The 24,042-nt window shown below is 35.8% G+C and overlaps 1 protein-coding gene and 1 long non-coding RNA gene across 4 annotated transcripts in view; one reads left to right on the forward strand and one right to left on the reverse strand.

Annotated features, from left to right (window-relative positions):
* LOC122571242 overlaps positions 1-24,042 on the forward strand; it is an 81,139-nt gene that overhangs the window by 39,883 nt on the left and 17,214 nt on the right. The window lies entirely within an intron of this gene.
* LOC122571239 (tropomodulin) overlaps positions 11,910-24,042 on the reverse strand; it is a 140,255-nt gene continuing 128,122 nt past the window's right edge. For all 3 annotated transcript variants that reach the window (XR_006317998.1, XR_006317995.1, XM_043734781.1), the window contains one exon: positions 11,910-12,402. The gene's annotated coding sequence lies outside the window, so the exon portion shown is untranslated. The remainder of the gene's footprint in view (positions 12,403-24,042) is intronic.

Raw genomic sequence — 24,042 nt, forward strand, 5'->3', positions numbered from 1 at the left:
ATCAAAACGACCCGACTGATTTATTCCTGTCCGACTTTTGTCACTGGCCCATCCACTGGCTCGCAGTAGTGTAGGTCACGCTCTGGTCGGACCTTCTTCTCCTCACTGGCCAACCTGCTTGCCAGTCTGTCGGCTCGACCTCGTAACGTGGCAAGGTAATAAAGGGGTGTCATCGTTTAGTGGAGCCGGTGGTTAGGTCGACGATAAAACCCGCCACGCTGACTGTGTAAACGTAACTCAGGAGACAGACGGGCCTTAAACCGCGGTTGAAGCACCTTGGCGATAAAAGTGTCGGCCAGTCCCGACAATGTCACTGAGAATAGAAAATAGTTCTGCTCCTAGTATGAACACAGTTATTGTATGTACGATGACGCTATGGCTGTGTGTTCAGTGGTTTGCTCATTTTGTTAATTTAATTTCATTTGTTCATTTATTGAAAATCTCAGTGAGCAGGAAGGTGGGATATTGGTTAAATACGCTGCTTTTGGACCTGACCCAAAATGAACATCGTAATCGAATAAATATTATTGATGATACAGATAGTGTTTAAATATTTGCTTCTGGTATATTTCTATCGTATGCTTTTTGTATATTTTATAGTGTTCACCAACGAAATATTTGAAAATGTTGAAGTTGCGAAACCTATTCTTATAGCGAATGTATAATTTGCGATGTAAATTTCGTTAATTTCAAGGTAGTGTCAATTTCAAGGAATTTATTCATCAACTTCGAAGGACATGAAAGTAAAATTCAAATGTTACATATAAATTATTATTTGTATCTTGTACCTCTAATTTCCAAAGATTAAATTTTGCAACTCTATATTCGTTTGAAAAAATTGTTTAAAACTTCAACTTACATAGTAAAAATAATTAATAAATTCCTTCGCAAATTTTAAGCATTCGTTATCGAATTTCGCTAACATTTCGCGATGAATCGTGTATTGTTTGAGACATCGTAAAAGTACGCGTTTCACCGAATCTCCTTAAGGTAACGGCAACAGAACCCACATGTATAGGCTTCCGGTTTCAAATAAAAGTTGGCCAATCTTGTAGCTCGCGATTCTGAACTTTGTTCTCCGTGTTTCGGTATCTTTCTCGCTCAAAACTACTGTCAGAGTTTCACAAAATAAGAATTCTCGGATACATGTAGCAGACTTTTGTCGCTTTTACCAACGCGCCTGTTTCTCTTCTCGTTCGTGACACGGTTAAGCTATCTTTCAACAAATCCTTATCCCTGTAACTAAAGCAGAAACTCTCCGATAATGTAGTCCGAAAGGTTCCAATTTTTCTGTTAATTTTCCTATCCAATTTTGTGCCTCCAAATACCGTACGAACGTTTTCTTTCGAGTTTTTGATACCTTTTCTATGGCGAAGTTATTTTGTCAAGAATAAAATGTACAAAATACAATAAAACACAGGGAAGAACTAGAAGCGTTAACCAGTATAATCTAATTTAATATTTATCCATTCGATTTAAAAATGCTCTTTTCCATTTAGCAATATCAAAAGATATTTTATATCGAGTTAAAACAGTAGACTTCCCTTTTCTGGATTCCCTTGCGACCTTTAGAAACTTTCGGCTGACAGTGCAGTTTTAAGGTTCGAAAGGATCAACTGTGTTCTAAAATTCTCTTTGATGTCTATGCAAATTGAAGTTAGTTCACAGTTCTGCCCAAACGCTTGAACCGATCTGGCCTTCTTTTCCTATTTCCCTTTGCCCGGAAGAATTAGCTTCATTAAACATTTATCGATATTACCATATGCTGATATGTATGTTAGATACCCTGCCTAATTAAATATAAAAAGAATATGCTGAAAACATACAATATAATTTTATCACATGGAGCTTTATTTTCGATAAAATTCGATAAAATTGATATTTCCTTGATAGATTTTAATATCCAGATCTTGATCTCTATTAGGATAATTAAAGCGATCGTAAAAAAGTGTACATAATACACTCTCTCAGAATCTCAGATAAAGAATTATTTTGAGAAGACATAAAAGGACTGGAAAATATCTAGGTTAAAGTAATGAAAAGCACAAATTCACACATACTAAGAGAAATATCGAGATTTAACAGGAAAAGCAATATCGTGTACACGAAACAAAATCACAAACATTTTGTACAATTTCTAAACTAATAAGTTCATCATACGTTCTTATGACTTAATAGAATTTACGCAAACACGCGTAGATATATTAATCTACAGTAAAATCCGTGGACATTGACCAAACAAATATTTAAAATCAATTTTCCCGCAGATAAAGCCTCGTTGAAAATAATTCTCCCCTGTGTTGTATTTTCTTCTTTTAAAATACAAAATCAGCGTCTGTCTGATGTTATCATTGGTCATCGGAACGCTCTGTATGCACATACAGGACGAAACGATGTTTTATATAATGCGAATTGCAAACGAGGCAAGTTTGCGTGAGCGCAATTAAAACAAAAGGATAAATGAAAATTGCATCGTTGCCGAACATGAAATTAATGAGGTTAATTGAAGGGGTACAGCCGCCTTGTGGCACGCGTCACGAGCAATAAATAAATAAAATCACGCGTTTGTAAATTAATGATCGAATTATCTCTCGACCTACTTCAATTCCTCTGCGTTACCGATTTCACGAGTTATTCGCTGGTGAAATTGAACGCATCGGTATTAGACGCAAATATTTCCGTATATACACATTTCCAAATTCGATTGAACACTCCTGTGCGCGTGTTGTTCAATTTAAATGCGTTTATGCGTCGAAATCACTTGGAATAAAATGGAACAAGGTTTAATATTCATATTTTCCGCCGCTTTCAATTACTCTTCGGATGAAGCTTTGCATTAGAAAATGGGAACTTGAAATAAGATGTATTTGACGATAAATTCGGAATTCTTTAAACTTTATTTTCAACTTATAATTAGATTGCTGCAGTTAATGCAGATTCGTGCGAATAAAATCGCAACACAGATTTCTTTCTATTCTGATCCTATTTTTGTGTATTACGTACACCCTGTATATTTTCGCATCGGAATATTCGCTATATTAGTAATATATATTAATAGTAATGTATTATATTAAGCATTTCAATAGTTTGAACATTTTCTTCGTATATATATCACTAAATAATTTAAAGAATATAAAAATACACAGATGAAACCTTTTTGATAAAAGGACGAATACTTTCGAACGATAGGATGAATAAATTATAGGATGAATTCGTGAAATATGGTGAATTTATATTACGAAATATCCTAAAACAAAATAAAATCGTTGATTATATGGGTCTCATATACCACAATCTCGGACACTTTTTTTTTTTTTTTTAAATTCAAACGAACTTATAACCAAACGCACAAACAATTTTTTGAAAAGAAACCGTAATCTCGAAATTATTAAATTATCCAAGATTTCCTAAGGAGAATTTCTGATCCTGCTATTACTGGATCGTAGAATTGTTGAGCCCATCAATTTTCGTTCAACCCGTTTATTCTCGCTTAGAAAAGTGCAGAGCGATCGATTCCCATCGATCCTTCATAAGTCGTCAGTTTAAGGACCAAAGTTCTTCCTGTCTCGAAGCTTTCGCGAACTCCTTGGTGACTAATAAAACAAAGAAGCTTCTTCGATACGCGCACCGTGGCGCGTTAGTTCCATCCGTTACGTGAAGATACACAGCGGCAGGATTTTAAACGTCACGAGGAAAAAGGCGCCAGACGAGCAGCTCACAACCTGGACCCTCGTAAATCGCGTCGTTTCTGCTTACAAAGTTCCGGGGTGGCTATGTCTCGGTTATAATCCGCGACGCAAGATTCCTCGCGTTTTTATGACTCATTTACCGCGTCAATTTCAACGGGTTACTCTTCTGCTTTCGGTCGCTCGCGTTACTGCTCAGACCAGACGTTCTTCGTTTTACGTGACTCGAAACAATGAGAACGTTAGGGCGAGGGATCCCAAATGGTGTACCGCCGCTTCCCTCTTTCGCCCAAAACGAGTTTTTCTTTTCAGTGGATTAACGATGCTGATGTTGTGAGTAGGTATTGCCTCGTTGGAGGAAAATGATGCGAAATATTTCTGTGCTTGATATAAACACTGCTTTTGTGAATCGTCTTTCGAGTTCATCGCTTGTTTTTCTATTCCTCGAAAATGTTTCTTGGTTTCACAGAGAAATGTGGAAGAATCGTTGTAGGCACGCACGTTTTTCTACTGCAATGTTCCGTTGCAGTTTTCTTAAAAGAGTAAACGCCTGTATGTTTGTTGAAATAGCGGCGAAATGGGGACACGGAAATTCAAGATCCAAAAGCAGGATAATAATTATTAATCGAATCGGTCTGGAAATTTCAAACGTATAATATTTATTCAGAGAGTATCGACTTAATGTCTGTTTTATAAAAAAGATGGAAGATGGTAATTGTCTTAATACCGATATATTTACCTCTTCATCCTTATGTCAATCTTAATATATTCATATTTTATTTTAATAAAAATATTTTTGATACAATAACCGGGGGAATTTTAGTGACGCTGCTATATTTCCGAATTGATGTTGATACGGACACGTTCATTTTTACGGTAACAAAAATATCTTTCTCTCAAAGATGACGCTTAATACCCTTGCCCACGCATTCAATTAATTAACTCTTCAAGTACTCGTACACTTCCATAGAATGTTCCTCTAAACGCAAAAAAATAACGAGGCTAAACACAACGCAATTATCGACGTATTACGTTGCTCGTTAACGTATCTAAAAGTCGTATCTAAAGAGTTAAACAAGTTGCAGCCAACTGGAAAACAGCGACGAGTAAACGTCTAACAAACTCCTCATCCAACCAGGATAACCCAATCGCCACTTTTTAAAAATATGGATACCCGACTAGATTAACTGTAAGCGGAAAATCGTGCCGGTTATTTTCCTACCCAATGCAAACATTTTTGTTTTAATGAACCCGCGGCAGAAGCGTACGCAGTGCGTTCTCAAGACAAGCAAACGATCCCTTCCTCTTGTTCACCTTCTCTTTCGTCCCTTTTCAAACGTAGTTTCGAGCCCATCCTGTTCTTTCTTCGCTGAACTAAAGCTTCAACTTTAGCCGTCTTAGCATCGCATCGAGACTTCATCCTCTGCTCCCGAGGAATAATCTTGGCCTCCGTAACCTCGTTAGCAAACAGTCGACAGGAATTATTATTTCAGGTCCTGTGCTAACAGTACTCTCTCTTTGTCTAACGGTGCCGCTCCATTGTGGACGAATTAATTCGACCCTCGGCGTCGCATCGCCACTTTCCTATGACTTAATTATTATGCCAAACGGACCGTTCCTCCGGCAGTGTTTTGTTTATTCAGTCGCGAGAAAGATCCCGTTTCCTCGTCGATAATAATTATATCGCGATACCCGGGCTATTATTAGCGAGCTGAAAACGCGGATGAAAAGGGATGAAGTTTCGCAATGAAAATATCAAGCTGAGCTATAAATGATCTTCCGCATCGACCAGAAATATTCGCAGAAATAAAGATAGTAGAATTCAGCCGCGTGTTCGTATACAAGCACGAAATTCTCGTTGCGAATGTTTCACACAGGACTAAGTATATATTACAGGACGCCGTAAAAGAAATTTAGACGGAACACGGTAAACGCGCGTACACACGTGCGTAATAGTTTCTTAAATCATTCAGATCACTGCAAAGTGTAGCGTGGAATTTGTAAAAATTTTCAACGAACGTAGAAATGGCCATAATTTGGAGGAAAAACATTTGTACCGGAGGAAGAACAGATTTTTTGAAACTTTCTCAATGGGAAGATCGTAAGGTGCATTGTAGAACATATCGTGAAGTATATTTTTCGAAGTTCGAAGAAAATAGACTTGTACTTCTGGATTTTTCACTTGGGCCAGGCCAGAAAACACAGTTTCGAGAGAAACCTAAAAGAAATTTCAGGATAACGCGTTCTTCAGACGAATTTTCCACGCATTCATTCCCGCAATTTTGTCAGGGATTTGAATTTCCTTAAATTCCTTCGACGCCATATTTTACGTATCTAAAGGTTTGAGAAAATTAAAAAACAAGAGAAATTCAACCCTTTGAAACTTCTATAATGACGTATTAATTACCTCTTAAATCAAGAATCGAGAATTAATCAATAGAAAGCGATAGAAACGATGATCTGTTCGCGATCAACAAAATTACACGACGAAATTAAAAGTTAAGAAACTTGACTTACTTAAAAGTTAAGAAACTTACTGGGTTCTAATTGAATTTAATTATCGGTCCGATATCTTTGGCTTTTTTCTCTCTTTTTTTTTTGGTATCTTTAACGAACGCTTAAAGAGATGTTAATGCTGGCGTTACATCAGTTACTTGTAACACGATTAAAGAAGCTTTTGGACTGCAAGCGTTCTTAAGCTTTCTTCCGTTCAAAGTATAGTTTCAACGATGAAACTCATGATCCGCACATTACGAAAGTACATTCGTTACGCCACACGAATTTGCAATATCAAATTTTGCGGTATAATACCGACATGATTAAACTGCTGCGTTAACGAACTCCCCAATGGCGTGAATATGCATGAATATTTGGGAATGGTTAATTCCGTTTTAAACAACTCCGAGAAAGTGTCCCGTGGTTGTGTATCCTAAATACATGAAATTAGAACTTCTTACTTCGTTGCCTGTGAATTTGCCCCCGAGTAATTACCTACGTAAACGTTTTACCAAAGTTTCGAGAAAAACCGAAAATCGAATGAGCATATAATGATATTTAAAATATTCTGATCATCAAAGAAACGCGATCGACGCTCGTTCATAATACAGGCAGATATCGGAGATATAATAGAGATTTTGTAGCCTTCCATATTAAGATGCGTATGTATGGTAGACATAACAACATTAAAACTGAGAAAAATCACGCTTAAACAGTGATTTTTCACTGTATTTTTGTGTGATGAATGCGAGTGTATGCAAGTTAGAAAAGGAAACGTCGATACATAGCTGTTGGAATAGCTTAAACTGTTATGAAATTCGATTGTTAATAGAACGTTAGGTTGACGCAATGTTGGCTCTTAATGGGTTAAATAATTCCTTTAATATTTTACATTCTACCAACCACGAAAATGATAATAACCGATCGATCTGCATAACTTGCCTGAAACTTACGCCGTGTACGGAACAGCTTAAACTACTTACTTCTCTTGGCCAAGTAAACTGAAATTTTTCGAGAGTCTCGCGAGCAATAGATCGCCTGGCTGATTCAAAGGAATTCCCCCGCAAAACCGATCTATTAATCCGCCAGCGCTGAAACTTTCGATCATCCTCTTCGTCGGGATGGTATTTACGTTCGGACGTTATTTGTAATCTCCGCAATTTTCCTCGAGCGTCGGAGAATCCTTGTTCCATCTTATCAAAGAAAGCAAGAAGATGAGGCTGGGGGTATACGAAAGGAAAGAGGTAGAGGTATAGTGAAAGAAAGAGAGAAAGAGAGAGATGAAAGCAGAGCTCATAAAGCCATCACACGTCAGACGGAGATCGTTTTTCCGATAATCGCAGCGAGGATCTGTGGTACGAGCACATTCACCAGCCCTTATTCACGGATAATGCCCTAGCTGTGACGTCTTTGGCGCCACGTGAAACGTCGCTGACGCCTGAAACACGTCGTTCGAAAAATTCGTCCTTGACGAATAACATCCTCGTAATTAAAGCGACGATAGTGAATTTACGGGGAACTTTCATACGTTGTTAATAGAATTTAATTAATAACGACTACGAAAAGTATCGGCATACACTACGATATACCTTTATTTTCCAATAAAGCGACTTTTTATTAGCTTTCATACACATATACTTTAATTCTTATCGCAGAAAATTTTAATAGATTTAAAAGTTGATTCCACATCGAACAATTAAACGAAATAAATAATGAAAAATTATAAAAAGAGAAAGAAACGTAAGAATTCTTTCGTAGGTCATGGAGGGTAAACTATTGACGATTTTACAAACATTCAAATTTTTGAAACGTCTATTGGCTTTGAGAAAATTGGTTTGTCTATCACCACATTTTGCCCCTTCGAACCGAATATTCTCTTTCTCTGATATTTTTTCCTATTATAAAAAATAAGCAAGATATTTAAGATGGTCTAGTTCGGTGAAATACCCTGCATAATGGATTCTGGTTTTTTGAATCAAAACTAATTTCCTATTTTGAACGTGGCAATCGAATAAACTCTCCATTTCGTAATATTTTTCTTTGAAAAGGTTTGAATCAACGTAGAAAGCTACGTTAATATCACACGGAACCTCCTGAATCTTTCATTTTATGAATTATTTATGAAAAAATTCCCAACTTTTAGCTGTTTTTAATGCTACTTAAAAGGCGTATATTGGAGTAAACGCAAAATTGACGTAATCACGACACCTGTTCAACTTCTTATAATTTTTTAAAATTCAGAGTTACTACCGCAAATAAAGTTTCGCTAGACTTCCTAAGGATTTTAGTGTAATATTTTTCATTTGCGATTTTATTGTAAGCCTGTTTTTCAGTTTCAACCAAGTTCGGACACATCTGTCCAATTTGCATGAAACGCTTTAGATTTCTACGAAATTCAATAACCCATCTTCGAATTTCTAAAAAGTCCAAGGACATATTTCAAACGTTTCGAGCTGAAGTTTCCAAAGTATTCTTAATCACTAAAGATTGAACACGACGTTCTATAAAATGTGAGAATAATTTCAGGCGCGAATTCGATATTAAAGCGGGAGAAAGCAGGAAAGCAATGAAAGTAGGAATTTGTTCCAAGCAATTTATTTTGCTTTTTATTATCGTTCTTTCAAGATGTACTACCTTCTCTGAATAATCTAATTGTTCTGTTATACCAAGTGCTGCTTTGATCTTCAGTACAAAAACAAGCTTTTGTACTTTGCATTTGCAGATTAGTTTCATAGATATTTTAATGAATCTGTATAAATATTCTCGAGCTGTTTCCTCAACTGACGACCATTATCATCCCTTCCACAGCCTTTGGCTCGTTTGCCACTAAGCTTTGTTTTGCTAACTGGCCGCGAATTCTCAGTAGTACGATGCGTAGCTTTCAACTAACAATATAATGTATGAAAATAAGGAAATATAAATGTTTCCTTATTTCAAACTACTAATGAAACAACATAATTTCATCCGCGTTTTGATCAAGAAATATAAACAAATTTTAATGAGAACTGTGTGTTTTGACAATTTCCTTCGATGGTCTAACGTAATTTGCCATGCACTTCTCATTAAAAAATCTACAACTATATGTGAACCTAATAAATAATAAATATTTGGAACATCATCTGACATTAATAGACTACAAATGTATTCATTTTACAAAATAGTCGAATTTACATGTATCATAGATTATTCTTATGTTTGGCTTCGTATGCAAATTTGAAGACGAAGTCGAATAATATTCAAGTGGAAAATTTCTTTTAATTTGATCCTAAGCCTGAGCATTGAAAAAGATTACAATTCGTGATAGACAGAAACGTAATTGTTTCTAATTTATTATGTCAACAGGGAAAATTAGTTGACACGCTGTATAATTGCGCGAATTCCAAGTTCTAATCTATTCAATTAATCTCTCATAATGTACGTCCACCGTTGGTTTATTCTATCAAAATTCGATTATATCAAAATTCTGTACACTGAATTATCGAATGTTTTGTGATTAATTAACGCAACAGAGACATGTGGAACTTCATACTTCGACCGTGATCATAAACTATATTCCATAACTAATAGCAATATCCTTTACACGATCAGAGCTTTTAGAATAAATCCAATAACGCTACTTAAAAATATTAAATTATTAAATTATCACACGCTGTTAAATAGGCCTCTGTTGTTTCAAAAATGATATTTAAGATGTAGCCGAGGTAGAGTACATTCTAATTTGAATATGTAGAAAGTATGTTGGTTTTATTACAGTAGGAAGGAAAACAATAGTTCTGAAACCTCAGAAGCTTTGAGAAAGACCCTTGTATTTTCTCCTTTAGATTAAGCAACTTTAGTTCTCGCCGCTTTTTCGCATGTTCAAGTGCAATGAAAATATTTAAACGTGCATTATTTTAAGATAATGAAAAATCAACAGCATCCTTCTTGCATTTCGTTTGCGGTAAAGCTTTTGTGGTTTCATCGAGAATTGCTTCTTTCTGTACTTTCGGGGACTAAAAAGTGTACGAAGATTTTTAATTTTAACAATTTTCTGCTCAAATGTTTCTCAGTCTTTTTTCCTGATCGATAGCGTAAGCATGAAACATTTGAACTCTTTTGCTATTCTACTTTCGGAACTGAAAGTATTTTAAGTCTGTTATCAAAGAAAGCGAGAAAATACTGCAAACTGTTTTTTAATAAATATTTTATTACATTCCAAAGTGGTAGAGCGTATAATGAGTTTCAGAAATTACAAATGTATAATACTTGTAGAATGATAAAGAAATATACTTGTTTCTGTTACTTCTACGATTTTTGTGAATTATTAAATATTTTGTGAATTTTACTTTGCTTCAAGTTTTAACTGGTCGAAGGTTAATGGCATTGAAAGTAAAAGGCGTTATATAAAAAATATACGCATACAGAACAACAAGACTACGGAAAAGATTTTCTAATTGGAATTGTAAATGGAATGAAATTTAAACAAGTGAAAATTAGAAACCATATTTCACCTAATATTTCATCGAATATTTCTTTTGCGAGCGTGATTCTCTCTCGCGTTATACAGTTATTTACAATTGTGAAGAATTTACACCAAGAATTATTATTGTCGCCAATTAAATGAAATTACATAAAACGCCAAACAACGATTTAACAAAAAAGCGAAATTGCAATATTATTGAAGCAAATATTTCTCAATCTGCGTACAGAATCGCGTGAAGCGCTGTTAATACCAAGCAGAATCTATAAGTCAGGAATGAAAATATAATATTTCATCGGATATTTTCCTCCTCCTTTCAGGATTATTCCCCCTTCGCGTAATTCCACGCCTTTACGATTTAACGATCAAATTTCAGGAATACGTTTATCTACCCATTGAAAGTTTTATGACGCTTAATTATTTTACGACTAGATACGGTCCGCCATAAAACCAGCAGAATATTCGAATCGTGGCGCTCATCGTTTGAGCGTTAGACGTTAATGAACCAGGTGTTTCATCTCTAGAAGTGCATTACAATGATGTCATTACCTATTCCCTTTCGGGATAATTGATTCCATTCACATCCAGGAGCGTGGCTTCGTAGTAAATGTATTGGTGGTTGTACGAAAGCACTCGAAGCGCCTGTGTTTCATTTTCTCTGGATTTATTCTCAAAATAGAACCATGACAATTTGCGACGAGGGTTACTTTGGTATTTTATAAAAGAAATTCTCTTGTAAAATGTTTGTGAAAAAAATTACGGAAAACAATTTGGGTATTAACATACGATTATTAGCGCAATTAATTATAGTGTTATAGTAGTATAGTAGTATAGTAAGTGCTGTAAATTATATTACAATAGTAACGTGATATGTTTATGGCAGTGAAGCTTGAAAGTTTGGAAGTTTTTAGGCGATAAACGACGTGAATGATAAATGAGTAAAAAATTTGTTAAATGGAAGAGAAAATGGTATATTTTTCATGATAAACGCGGTGGTAAACGCTGTTCTATTCATTTATTTCGGCTTTTAAGGCTATTGCAAGATATTGTCTATAAATTTGTTAAATGTTTGTAAAGATAAAAATTTGCACAGCCGTCTCGGTTATAGGTACTGAAAATCGTCGGTTTTAACATTCACGTCGTTTAACATTTAGACTTCTTTAAGATTCCTTAACAATACTCTTGAAGTAGAAGATGTAATACGATTTGGTGAAAGCAAATATTTGAAGAAGAAAATCATTTTTATTGGGAAAAGAATCGTAATAACGAATAGTTCAGTAATTTTATTAAGCGCATCGTGTTTTTCAGCATGCAGCATTTTATATTTAATTTATGGATTTAAAACTAAGAGCAAGAATAACAATCTGTTTGAATAAATATATGCCATAATCTTTTTGCAGAGATCGAAAAACTGTATCAACCAATGTAAATTTCCAGCGATAAAGCACATTTGCATTTTACATGCTCGTATATGAGCGTATAATAATGGCACAAGAATATGGAGCATCAAATGTCGATTAATCTTGCTTTTACCTCTATCTCTCAACCATTTCAAATATATTGCCTGACCCAATTAGGCCACTTTATATTACATATTAGGGTATTTGGCTAGGATAACCTCAATCCTTGGTTATCCTGTAAATGAAACTTCAAACAAATCTAGGTTTTCAAGTGGCGAACGAGGATCACGAACGTAATGCTTCAGATATTCACTAACTAATTCCTGAATGGAAGCTTCTTCCCACTCGTCAAAGTATATCCCTTAAACAAAGATATTTTTATTACAGTAAAATGCCATTAAAAATTAGTTTCTATTATATTAAGAATTACTTTATTATTATTATCTTATACAGATAACTTTTGTAGGTGATTGTATATTGATTAAACATATTTTATTCTTCTTGGCAAAAATAATACGCGCTTAAAGTCTCATGTCCTTCGTTTTTCGATATCCTGTACAGAAAATACCAGCACGTTCGTTATTAGATAAAAACAACGGTTATAAATTTGCCCTGGTATTCCTACGATTGCCGAGATTTTTCTGCTGATCTGTCTTAACTAGACACAGGCTTTTTATTTCCTCAATCAAACTGGTATCAACCGCTATAACTGGAAGTATCTTTTTAGGGCGAACTTTCTTCCCAGTCCAGGCAATCACTCCTTGATATCTTTTAATCACGGTAAAGCTCTTATCCCACAGAATCTTCCGCGCTTCATAATTTTATTGCGCGTTTTTTCAGATAATGTCCTACCAATTCTCTACAATGAATAGATTAGATGAACGTTCGCTTCTCTAAATTATCCAAGATTTAATAAATTAGAGAAATGTTTTCGTATTTTCTTTTAATGTTTTGTATATATTTGTACTATTGCGGTAAAAAATATTCGTTTTCTCTAGTTTCACGTTTCTTCCCCCCCGGAATGAAACATTTTTACAGCGAGATTCGAATCTTTAGACGTTTACGAGATAAATATTCAAGATAAAGATTCTAAAGGTAGGTACAACGTGTGCCATTAAAAAATGTCTAATTATTCATTAATACGTCAAAGATTAACGAGGGCATTCTCGAACAATAATTTACCAATTAATAGCGTTAATAAACCGACAAGTAGCAGATTGTAAATCGCAGAATTCTCTTGAATAATTTTACAATTTTGTACCATGAGCGAGGTGATTCGTAATTTGTAAAATTTGTTTCAATTATGTAAAAGTATTTATAAATATCAGCAATTTGTGATTTGCGCCTTGTCGTCAATCGCGTTAAATTCAACGCATTCTTATATCTAATTTTCATCGAACGCCAACGACCATTCCAAGGTTAAATACCGTATATAATCGACAAAGTGATTGAATAAATCGGCTTATCAATACGAAATTAGGTGCCGGAAGCTTTATGAATAAATAACCCTTTTTCATTGAAGAGGGTCGCGCCATTATCGAGTCAGAAACGAAACGATAACGCCATTGTTTTACATAAATATTTGAAGTCTTCCAAAAGACGATGAACTTGGGGCGGTGCAGCGAACATTCCAGGATTCTAGGTCAGGCGAAATGGATTGGATTTCAGCCGGCAAGGCGAATTGTACTCACAAACCCCGCGTCGCTGATATTGGAAGGTCGCCAATATTGTACGACCCCGAAATGGGATTCAATCTGATTTCGGCTTTATTTATAGGGCGATCCGATCAACACGATCGGCAACGTTCATGCTCGCAAAAGGCCCTGTAAAAGTCGCTGATAATCGTTCGACTTTCCCGATCAGTTTTCCCTTTCACTTGTGAACCGTTTTCTTGGTGGCCAAGACACATTTTTGGGGCGACAGATCGACTTTCTTAGGGACAAGACAGGGAAAAGAATACGATTGTTCGAAGTATATTTATGGAGTTTTAAAAGGATGGTGTGGATTTTTTATTAGCTCGTTGCATAAGAAACAAGGAAAAGGATCATCGTAAGATAAATTTCCTATTTTTCGCTCATATTGGGAAACGGATTTAGGATTCGGTAGGTTGTCGATCGATCTCGTATTATAAAAATTGTCCTTTCATTTGGGTTTGGAACTAAATATGTGGATTTTCATACGCTTGGAAATTTTCAAAATGTTGTTCGTCACAGTATTAAAACATTGGTTATCTTAATAGTTATACAATAATGACAATTATACCAAGAAAATAAGAGACAGATATTTCCTTGCAAAACGAAGTAGAATATTGTTATTTCAAGAATATTATCAAATCGGTGGAGGAAAGAATAGACTGAAATTTTCTGAGAAAAATAATAAAATGATGTAAGATAGATATAATCGTTAAATCACTATTTCTCTGTGTAACTCTGGAAAGTTCCTGCAAACTTTTGTTGCACCTTTTGGATTATTATTTTGCACGAACGTAAAACTCTAATCAATTGAGTTAATTATCACGTTTCATGTATATGAAACCTACAAGCGTTCCATCATTTGTGAACTGGGATATATATTCTGTCTCATCTCAATATGGATGCATTTCTGTTGACATGTGTGCACAGTGACTCACGTGTTTGCACTGAAGCAGCTGAAAGAGTCCTGAGAAAGTAAAAGGAGAAATTTTCTCAAGGGAATGAATAAGATCAACAGGGATACAAATTTCTTATTTAACAGTATCCGAAATATTTATTTTAGTTTATGAATAAATAAATTGAAAATTTCTGAGATATCAACCGACTCGACCAAGGTAATCGCTGATCGGTAGAAAATTTTGCATATGAAGCGGATGAATTATGCATGCATAAAACTCTAAAGCAAACTCGTAGAGTGCAAATTCTGTAATATCTTAGAGATTCTAGATAGTGAAAAGTAGATTAAATCGGTTGACTAGCTTGTAGATACTCACCGATTCACATCCGCAGAATCGATGAATCGCTGATCCTGAACGAAATTATCTTTAATTTCCTAAGAGCAGCGCGAATCGAAAAACGAGGAATTGAAATATAGATAATCCTTTGTGATAGGTTTTCGTAATTACAGGCAAATTAATAAAGCACCTTGCGTTAGCAAATTTTGTAAATTTAATATATACAGAATGAGTCAGTGAGAAATGCTATCTAAAATAGCTCCTTACATATTGGTTTCATTGTAAAAGTTTTAAATGAATTATGACAAACGCATCGGATAAATGCAATTTTATTTTCTTATATCTTATACTCTCTGAGATATCAAAGTAACCATGAGCTCTTAAATGTCACACTTTTATGTAATGTACATCGAATCTATCTCTGATAATCAAAAACTCCTATAGGACGGAAGAGTTCGTGATTGCTAAAAATAAATCGTGCAATATAATTGTAAAAAACATTTTGACAATATAATATAGCACATGTATCTAAGTTTAACCAAATATTTAATTGACCGAAAGATTAGTTGGCTTAACGATATCTGACTATTTACACTTTCCTACTCTTCGTGTTAAACTTTCGAAAAATACGAAATTATGGTAAAGTTGAAAGCACTTCGGATAATACGGAACTTCGGTTAAACGGGACTCGATTAATCAAAACTTTGTTGCACTTACTTAGCACGAGACAAATTTCTATTGACATTCTATCTTTCAATCATGTTCAGAAAAATAGGAAATCGAAGAAACATCCGCAGTTTGATAATACTGCAATTTGTAGTTTGATAAAATTGCAATTTTCTGACATGAGAAAAGTTATTTAAAATTCACAGTAAACTCATTTTACAGTACCGTACGCGACGATAATCCTATAAAAGGCAATAGTAATGAATTCGCTAACAAGAAGTTTATAGTTTTGAATCGGCGTATTCCGACAGGCGTGTATTTGGTCGGGGCAGCAGTTCGTCCGGAAGTTAGAGACGCGTATTTCACGGGGCGTCGAATTCGTTGAGTCGGGAAAAATCGTCCGAAGGAAGCTCATTGGTGCGTGGAATATCGGAAACAGCGGGTTCGCGCGGCGACAGCGCGGAAAGGTCGCGAAGAAAGTTTGACACGGTTAGAGGAAACTTTTCTCCGCTTTTAGTTCCCCTTAGCCACAGCGAAAAATTCTAGCTACGACTTCGATTTCCCCTCCGCCGGAAACCGAGCGCGCTTTGCGCGATACGCGCAAACTTGATCTTGATATACGATAACCGATACGAAAAGTATAATATTGCTAAGTGTGCAGAGAGCTTTTAATCCACGAACTTTTTCTTCCTTCTTTCAACCTATTTTTATCTATCTTAGAGAAAAATTTTCGACGATGTGAAAACGAAGTAAAACTTTGATGCTACATTTAAACTGTGGAATTTTAGTTTTATGTGATATTCCGGATATTAGATGTTACAGATAAAAGAGGTTTAACGATGGTCACTTGAGGAATTGTTGTAATAAAATCAAGCTACGCGACCCGATATTTATCGCAGACTACTGTTTACGATATTAAAACAATGATTAAAGAATAATTTTTGTGTTAATTTTTTTGCTGAAATTAGTAATTAAATGGTAATTTGTTAGCACAAAACCGAGGCAAGTTTTCTTTTATTTTCAAATAGCTACTATCATCCAATTCTCATAAAGAACAAATTATAGAAAACCAATAATTTGTGTATGAGTAATAGGAATAAAATGTCCTGCATCGTCGATCAATGGTCAAATGGTACAAAACGTTTTAACTGATCCTCGTGAAAAAGAAACTAGATATACGAGCAGAAAATAAAGTTATTTAAAAAATTTCTAACGAATCGTAAAACGCAATCAATAATAATGCTAAACGGTTTGAACAGTACAGTACATCAAAATATACAAGTTGGTATGTTTTTAACGACCATACATTTCGAACCGTGATTGTTTAAACGAATCACTTTCCACATACTGTACTTTCATTAGAGCAAACACAGCGGAAACTGGCTTTCGTTGGATTTTTCAGTCCACTTACTTATTCAAGCGCCAAATACGTTTAACCTGTCTGGAAGAATTGTTATCGAAAAATCTCAGCCGAAAGTTCGTCCTGAGAGCAACCACAGGGTTTGTGTTTTTAAAATTTCACGAGGCTTAAGAAAGCGACTGCTCCGGGGAATTCGCGGCCTTTCTTTCATTTCCTTCTACTTTCTTCTTCTCTTCTCTCCTTTCTCTCTCTCTCTCTTTCTCTTATTTTCACCGTTTCTTTCGTGGTTCGCTCGCAACGAGCAGAGAAATGGAGCTGAAAATGGCAACGAACGGGTGGAAGTGAAATCGAGGAAGCAAATTGTCAAGTGGCGTCTCCCGTGAAACGTCATAAGTATTCCAATTCGAGTGGTAAGCCGCGCCGGATCGTTTTCTTTGAAGGAATTATGCATTCAATTACGCAAAATCGCCGGGTCTGGGGAAAACGCTGAAAGCACCCAGCAACTGGAGCAGATAAGTAGATTAACTTTTGGTAAGTTCGCTGAATATCTACCGTCCGTTCCAACTCGTAAACTTGTTTCATGTAAAGATAAAGGAATTTTGCGTAAGTTCTTCGTGCGAGCTACAAGAAATTACCTCGACTAGCGAGCTTGTAACGAATAATATTATAACGAATTCATTGGCAATTGGAGTGGTTAACCCTTTTCAGTATGGCGGTATAATTTTTATAACTTTTGCATCTTACAAAAAACTCACCAGTCTGTAGAATGACGAGCATATAAACGTATACCAAGATCGTCTTAATTTAGCTTGTAACTATTTCTAGAAGCAAAATATGCTTTGTTAGCAATTTTAGATAGGATAGATTTATCGAGCTTTCAATCATTTTTCTGTTACATTTCTTTCTGACGAGGAAAATATCTTCTTTCTTTCTTTAATAAACAAGGTACAATAACATTTTTACCATTTCCAATAATCTAAAAAGCCTGACACTTGTCAATTTCTCTTATCGAGATCAATCAAAGTATCAATCAAAATGATTGAAATCATAGCTAGAAGGATCGTCGAACAGACAATCATATTCACATCGGTATGCATACTTTTGCTAAATCGAAAAATCTAATACTACGATGTAATATCCAGTCTCTTTCACAGAAAAAAGATCACGTTTATCATCCAACGCTCTCAATCAACTTCTAAGCAAAACTTCTCTTAATATTAACATCCGCAATATTTTTCGCGTTATCTTCATAAGTAAATGAAAAAATTCCACGGTCGCTATAAAACAATTTGCAAGCAACATATTTCGCTGTTAAGAACGCTCCTTTAACGAGTTAAATCACGAATAACGAAACTGATAAAAATACACGTAGCAAGCTCCGAAAAGGATGTTTTTCTCACTTTCCTCTATGTTTGCTAAAAATACAAAGCGAAACGAATACACGGCAGAAGCCGTGCGCGAATATATCTTCCGCCTACGCTTTCATTCCCGTGGACGCCTGAAACATCGCGGCAAACGGCGAAATAAAAGGATTGAGAAGTGAAAAATGCATCAGGCTTGTTCGTTCTTTCTCGTTCGGTGGTGGGTGGCGTTCGTTAAGACGGCCGAACAAGGAATTTCGTGTCGGCGTTGATTGCGCGGTCTAATTATAATTTCCGGGGACAGGCAGCAATTAGCATCCGGCAGCTGCTGCGGACAAGCAGCACGGCTCATCGCGGCTGCGCGTGTCATTATATTGTCTTTTGTCAGTACAGTGCAAAATGGCCGTGTATTAATGCGCGCTCGAATAACAAAGACGATGCCCTTAGCAGTCTCTGCCCTTTAGAATCATCGTCTTCGGATGTTGCCTCGTATTTTTAAGTACCAAACATAATTTGATCTGCTTGTAAATGCATTTTACGATGCAGTAGGTTTGTGGATTTTCAAACTCACGTAGAGTTACAATTAGTGTCTATTGTATTATCGAAGATATCAAATAGTTCAAATAATTGATAGTAGAGATTGAATGAAAAATTCATAGCAATGAAAATTTTCACAAGTCGTACAGATTTTTTGTCAGTCTCGAGCTTAATCTTTGAACCGATACGTCATTAATTGTTAGTACCCTGCAGATGTTTCCGTAGGCACATTAAATATACAGAAAGTAGATAACAAAATATCTTATTTCATGTATTTTATGGCACCAGATGTTTCAATGCTTACGAACAAAAATAGTACGAATCAATCGTACATTCAATCTCCTAAATCTTTTATCTCAACGACTGCAAATAATTAATTCCATCCATCGAATACTTAAGACCTTAATTAAGAAAATACATATAACGTATCGAATTGAGAGGAAAACTTGATAAATCTCATACAATTCCTATTCTATTCGTGCCAGCTCTGTATCAAAGATCGTAAATTGCAAAACTTTTTTGACTAGCGAAACAAAGATTGTAGATCGCCATACTATTAATATAATTAATATAATTAATAAACCAAACCAACTAAACTATACGGCGTTGGTAACGATGCTATACGTGGAAGCAACGTTAAAAACAATTAAGAAAGAATGTTTGTAAAATCTTATCACGAAAGGAGTGCGTGACAAATTCCATTCACGTTCGCCGCGGCAACACACGCAATTTGCTTTCGCCACATGTTCGCGAAGAGTGCGCGCATTTTACGAATTCGACGCCAGCCAGCGTCTTGGAATTCGCGAAATTCACTGGCGGAAACAGTTGGCACGCGCGCCGCTGGAATTCCCTGCGAGTTACGCTCTCGCGATGTTTCGCGGGATGCTCAGTTTCCCGCTGCGAGAGCCAGCGATTCTTTGAGGCGGCAACGGAAGCGCCGGCGAGTCGTTAGAACTTAACTGCCCCTGAAATAACGACCCACCCTCCGTGTGGTGCACTTTGTTTAGGATGTCTCGTGTCTTACGCCCTTATATCTGATTATTATAAGGCTGAAACGGTGCATTTTCTTGGTACACCGGCTACGTCGTGTCTGCATTTTTTAACGATCTGCTTGCTTTACATCTTGGCGGGTAAATTGTTCAGTATTCTGCCTCGTCCTCGTGATTACTCGGGATGATTTTGTTGCTAAACGAAATGGTAGGATCTTTTGCATTGTCTAATATGAAGCAGCGTGTTTGACAAAATTTGTTAAAAACTTGTTTGGAGATATTTTTGTACTAGATGCTTGTAAAAGGTGGTTCGAATCTTCGTGATTTTGCAATACACAGGGAATGGTTTCACAGGGAATGATTTTATGGGGTTTTGTATATTGTTTAATAAGGTAGAATATCTGAGAAAATTTGTAACGGCAATTTGGATATCGGCAAACGGATATCGATCGTGCAGAACAGGTGATCTTAGTCTGTCCGTCATCGTCATTTTCCTGACGTTTGGAGCTGATGGAGAGCACGTCACGAGTGGGTCCACTTGCCAATTAACGAACTTATAATTAGCGCATAGTGTTGACAAATTTCTCGTGTCGGGATTACAAGTTTCCCACAAGACGGAAACGCGTGCTTTGTCGCCGACCTTGGACAATGGAGATTATATCCTTTTGAGGTTGTATCCCCGCTTGTTTTCGAGCGTAGCAATCATGCTACTTCCGACAACAATCTACTTACCTTCATGTTCTTTCTTTTTATTGAACGTATACTAATTCTACAAGTATCTCTGAATGATGATTCACAAAGATTATTTTCTATAATACGAAGAATAGGATGATCTATCACAAGTAATTTCAAGATTAAGTTTCTCATGTGATGTTTTGCCATTAGACTGAACAATTGTAATAATTTCTTTAACCTAATCCTATAACGAACAGGAAAAGTCTAAAATCGAAAAATTAACAGTAATTACTATTCTGCCTATATAATTATCATTGCGTCAGTATTTCGAAGAAGTTGATCTCACTGTTTTCAATGCCAGTGGTTAAAAATCGCTCGATCGCTGTATCTACCGGACTTTTGCATGTTATGAACACGAACTTTGGTTACTTCCGTTAAAGCGAACTATAATTTCGGATGGACAATCTTCTTAGCGAGACGTAGAAAACCAGCCAGAAACTTTTCGCCTTGCGTCGAACAGTTTCAAATTCTGGAACATTCTTAGAGAATCTCCATACCGAGTCTCTTAATCGAATCTTCAACTTGGTTGAGCCGAATTACGTCTTAGCCAGAAGCTATCGATTGGTTAGACAGTTTCTTCTTCGTGCCGTGGCGAATGCCCGATTTTGAACGAAATTTTCGTCCTTGCTTTTGTTCGAGTGAAACAACTCTCTATCTTATCAAACGACATCAGCTTTGAGAGAAGAATCACATTTCGCGTGAAAAGCGCGTAAACAGTTAGACAGATTTATTTATCTTCGCACTATACTTCCACCTTTTTGTACCACAATTTTTGACAATCACATCTTATCGTAATTCTAAAAGTTAAAATACATTATTCTAACATCTATCAATCTTTCACTGAATTCTGTATGAAATTTAAATCTTCCTCCGTAAGAAAAACGTCAGGAATTATAATTTGTGACATATACGGTGGCTGCGAAAGTACTTACGTACCGTTATATTCGCTTCTATTTGTACAAGTATTTCATATGTCTCAAATTTGATACCATTTCTACCACAGTGTGTACCTTCGTACGACTACGAAAATTTGATATTGTGAAAACCAGATGTATACAAAACGTAATACAAAGAGAGCCACTTCATTCGGAACTAAAGGTATGTGCAAATACCTTTCGTAGTCGCTGCGCACCATTCACCATTTCAACTCCACAATCGTCTCCAGACTTATTCAACAATACAACGGTAAGGTGTCAACGTTTCTATTATTCGAAAGGCGAAAGAACAACTTATCTAATACGAATTGACAGGGGAGAATGTAGCGGGGAGAAAATGCCTAGAAGTAAAACCGCGAAAAAGCAAGAAGATCTAAGCCGAGGCACGAAAAGCTGAACAGATTAGGGGCGGCGGTGCTGTGACGATAATGGTAGACGGTTTCGGAAGAAAAAGGAGCGATTAAAGCATGGCGAAGCGTACTTCCTCGTCGCGCGACACTTTGTAACAAGAATGGATGCGGGCGGGCTGGAAACACGACGTTTAAAGTTGAAACAAAGTTCTATGCCGTGGTCCGGGGAACGCTTGCTGCGAGATAGAACGACACGGAAAATGGAAATGTTCGCTGTTGTACCCTTTGAAAGGTACGTGCTCTGGCCGGAACCAAATAAAACGAGCGCATAATTGAATAAATGTAACGATCCTAGTCCGGTAGTGGTGTACTACCAATGGGGATGTTTCTCGAATGGAGACAAATCAGGGAAGATCGCGTTTTCCTTCGAAAAGTGAATCGCTTTGGGCGAGTTTGCGTGTAAAATGACGAATATATTGTTTGTAATGCAATTGCGACGTATCTGCATTTAATTTACTCCGAGATTTTATATGATAACAGAGGAACGGTTGTATTTTCTTGCCATATATTTAACGGCTATTTATATCATAATACTGTGCCGTTGTAATTTTTTAAATTGTGTTTAATTGTTGGATATTAAGGCTGGTTGACTTGTATGGGTATAATGCAACGCTTCTTAAACTTTATCCGGTCGCGACTCAATTTCACTCGGGAAAATTTTACGCAAGCCCAGCTATATACGTAGGAAGGTACATGGAATAAGTATACAGATAAAACATTAAACGATAGTAAATCGAGGAAGTTTAATTTTAAATGATTCTTTGTTATGTTTCTAATTTTATCGCTTATTGGCACTTTTATTAGGACGAAAAGTTTTATTGGAAACTAAATTTGCATATCGATGAGTTGCTGGTGAGTTTATTTTTGCACCGTGTGTTAAATCTTGACCGAATATTTGATATATTATAGCAGAGCATTTTCAACGATATATTGATTTTACAATCACGTCAATATTATACACAGCGTAATATATACACAACGTAAATGACGAAAACGTCATTTTAGAATAGATACGTAGTATAAAATGTATGTTTGGGGCCATTTCAGAAATTGTTGGCAATTCTATCCTTGTTCCAAGCGAAAATCCAGTTAAACGATTTTTTAAAATGCTGGTGTTTTATATTTATGTCGATTAATTACTTGATCCTTGTAGATGAATTCTTGTTGATCCTCTGATGACAGATGATCGACATTTTTTTTATTTCTCTGGTGTGTGGCAGTCGCAAAAACATTCACAGCATCATAATTCTGTTCCGCCACTCTGCATGGGGTTCGATTGTTTAACAATTGGCTTAAAAAATTATTACGTAATACGTTTACATAATAAGTTGAGTGAGTAATCCTGATTTTTTTCTCAGAATCCTGAAGATCATAAAGTATTGGGATTGAATCATTTGATTATGGAATTTATTATGATATATAGCGATAGATAAACCTACATATTTTGTTATATATTTATGATTAGATTATTATTTCAGGCATGAGAGTAGGATTTTTAAGAAAATCTGAGACAAAAGGTGAAGATTGAGGACTGTCTCGAAACTCTGATTTTCTCCAGATTCAGCTGTAACAGTTTATCTTGCTTCAAAGAATTTTTCTTGACATAAAGCAATGCCAGAGGCTAAGGTAAACTATGATGAAAGTTGTGTCGTGGCTTTTAAAATACTTCTGACAAAGAAAAATCTCTTTAAATCTCTAAAATTCACAACTCGGAAAAATAAGGTAGCTTTGTTTCCTCTTGATCAAAATAATAATAGTTCTCTAGCGCTTTTTAATTATCCTTACAACAGTTAATATTACAAATAGAAATTAAACTTCCGCTGATACTAAACTTTCCATTTCCGATGGATCAACTTATGTTTACCTCCTTCTTCGATATTTATAAAATATCCTTGATCTTAGATTCAAAAATCCAATCACTTTACGCACAACTAGAAACTTAATTACTCGACAGATTCAGAATCAAAATCTTTCAGCATGACGATCTGACATTGATGCTTCATCGGAAAAATTATAAATCAATAGAAAACTTACCATCGAATGACACAAATGATAATCGACACAACATCATAAAATATATAA

This window comes from Bombus pyrosoma, linkage group LG9 (genome assembly GCF_014825855.1).
Source record: "Bombus pyrosoma isolate SC7728 linkage group LG9, ASM1482585v1, whole genome shotgun sequence".
In the NCBI taxonomy this organism is placed as follows: Eukaryota; Metazoa; Arthropoda; class Insecta; order Hymenoptera; family Apidae; genus Bombus; species Bombus pyrosoma.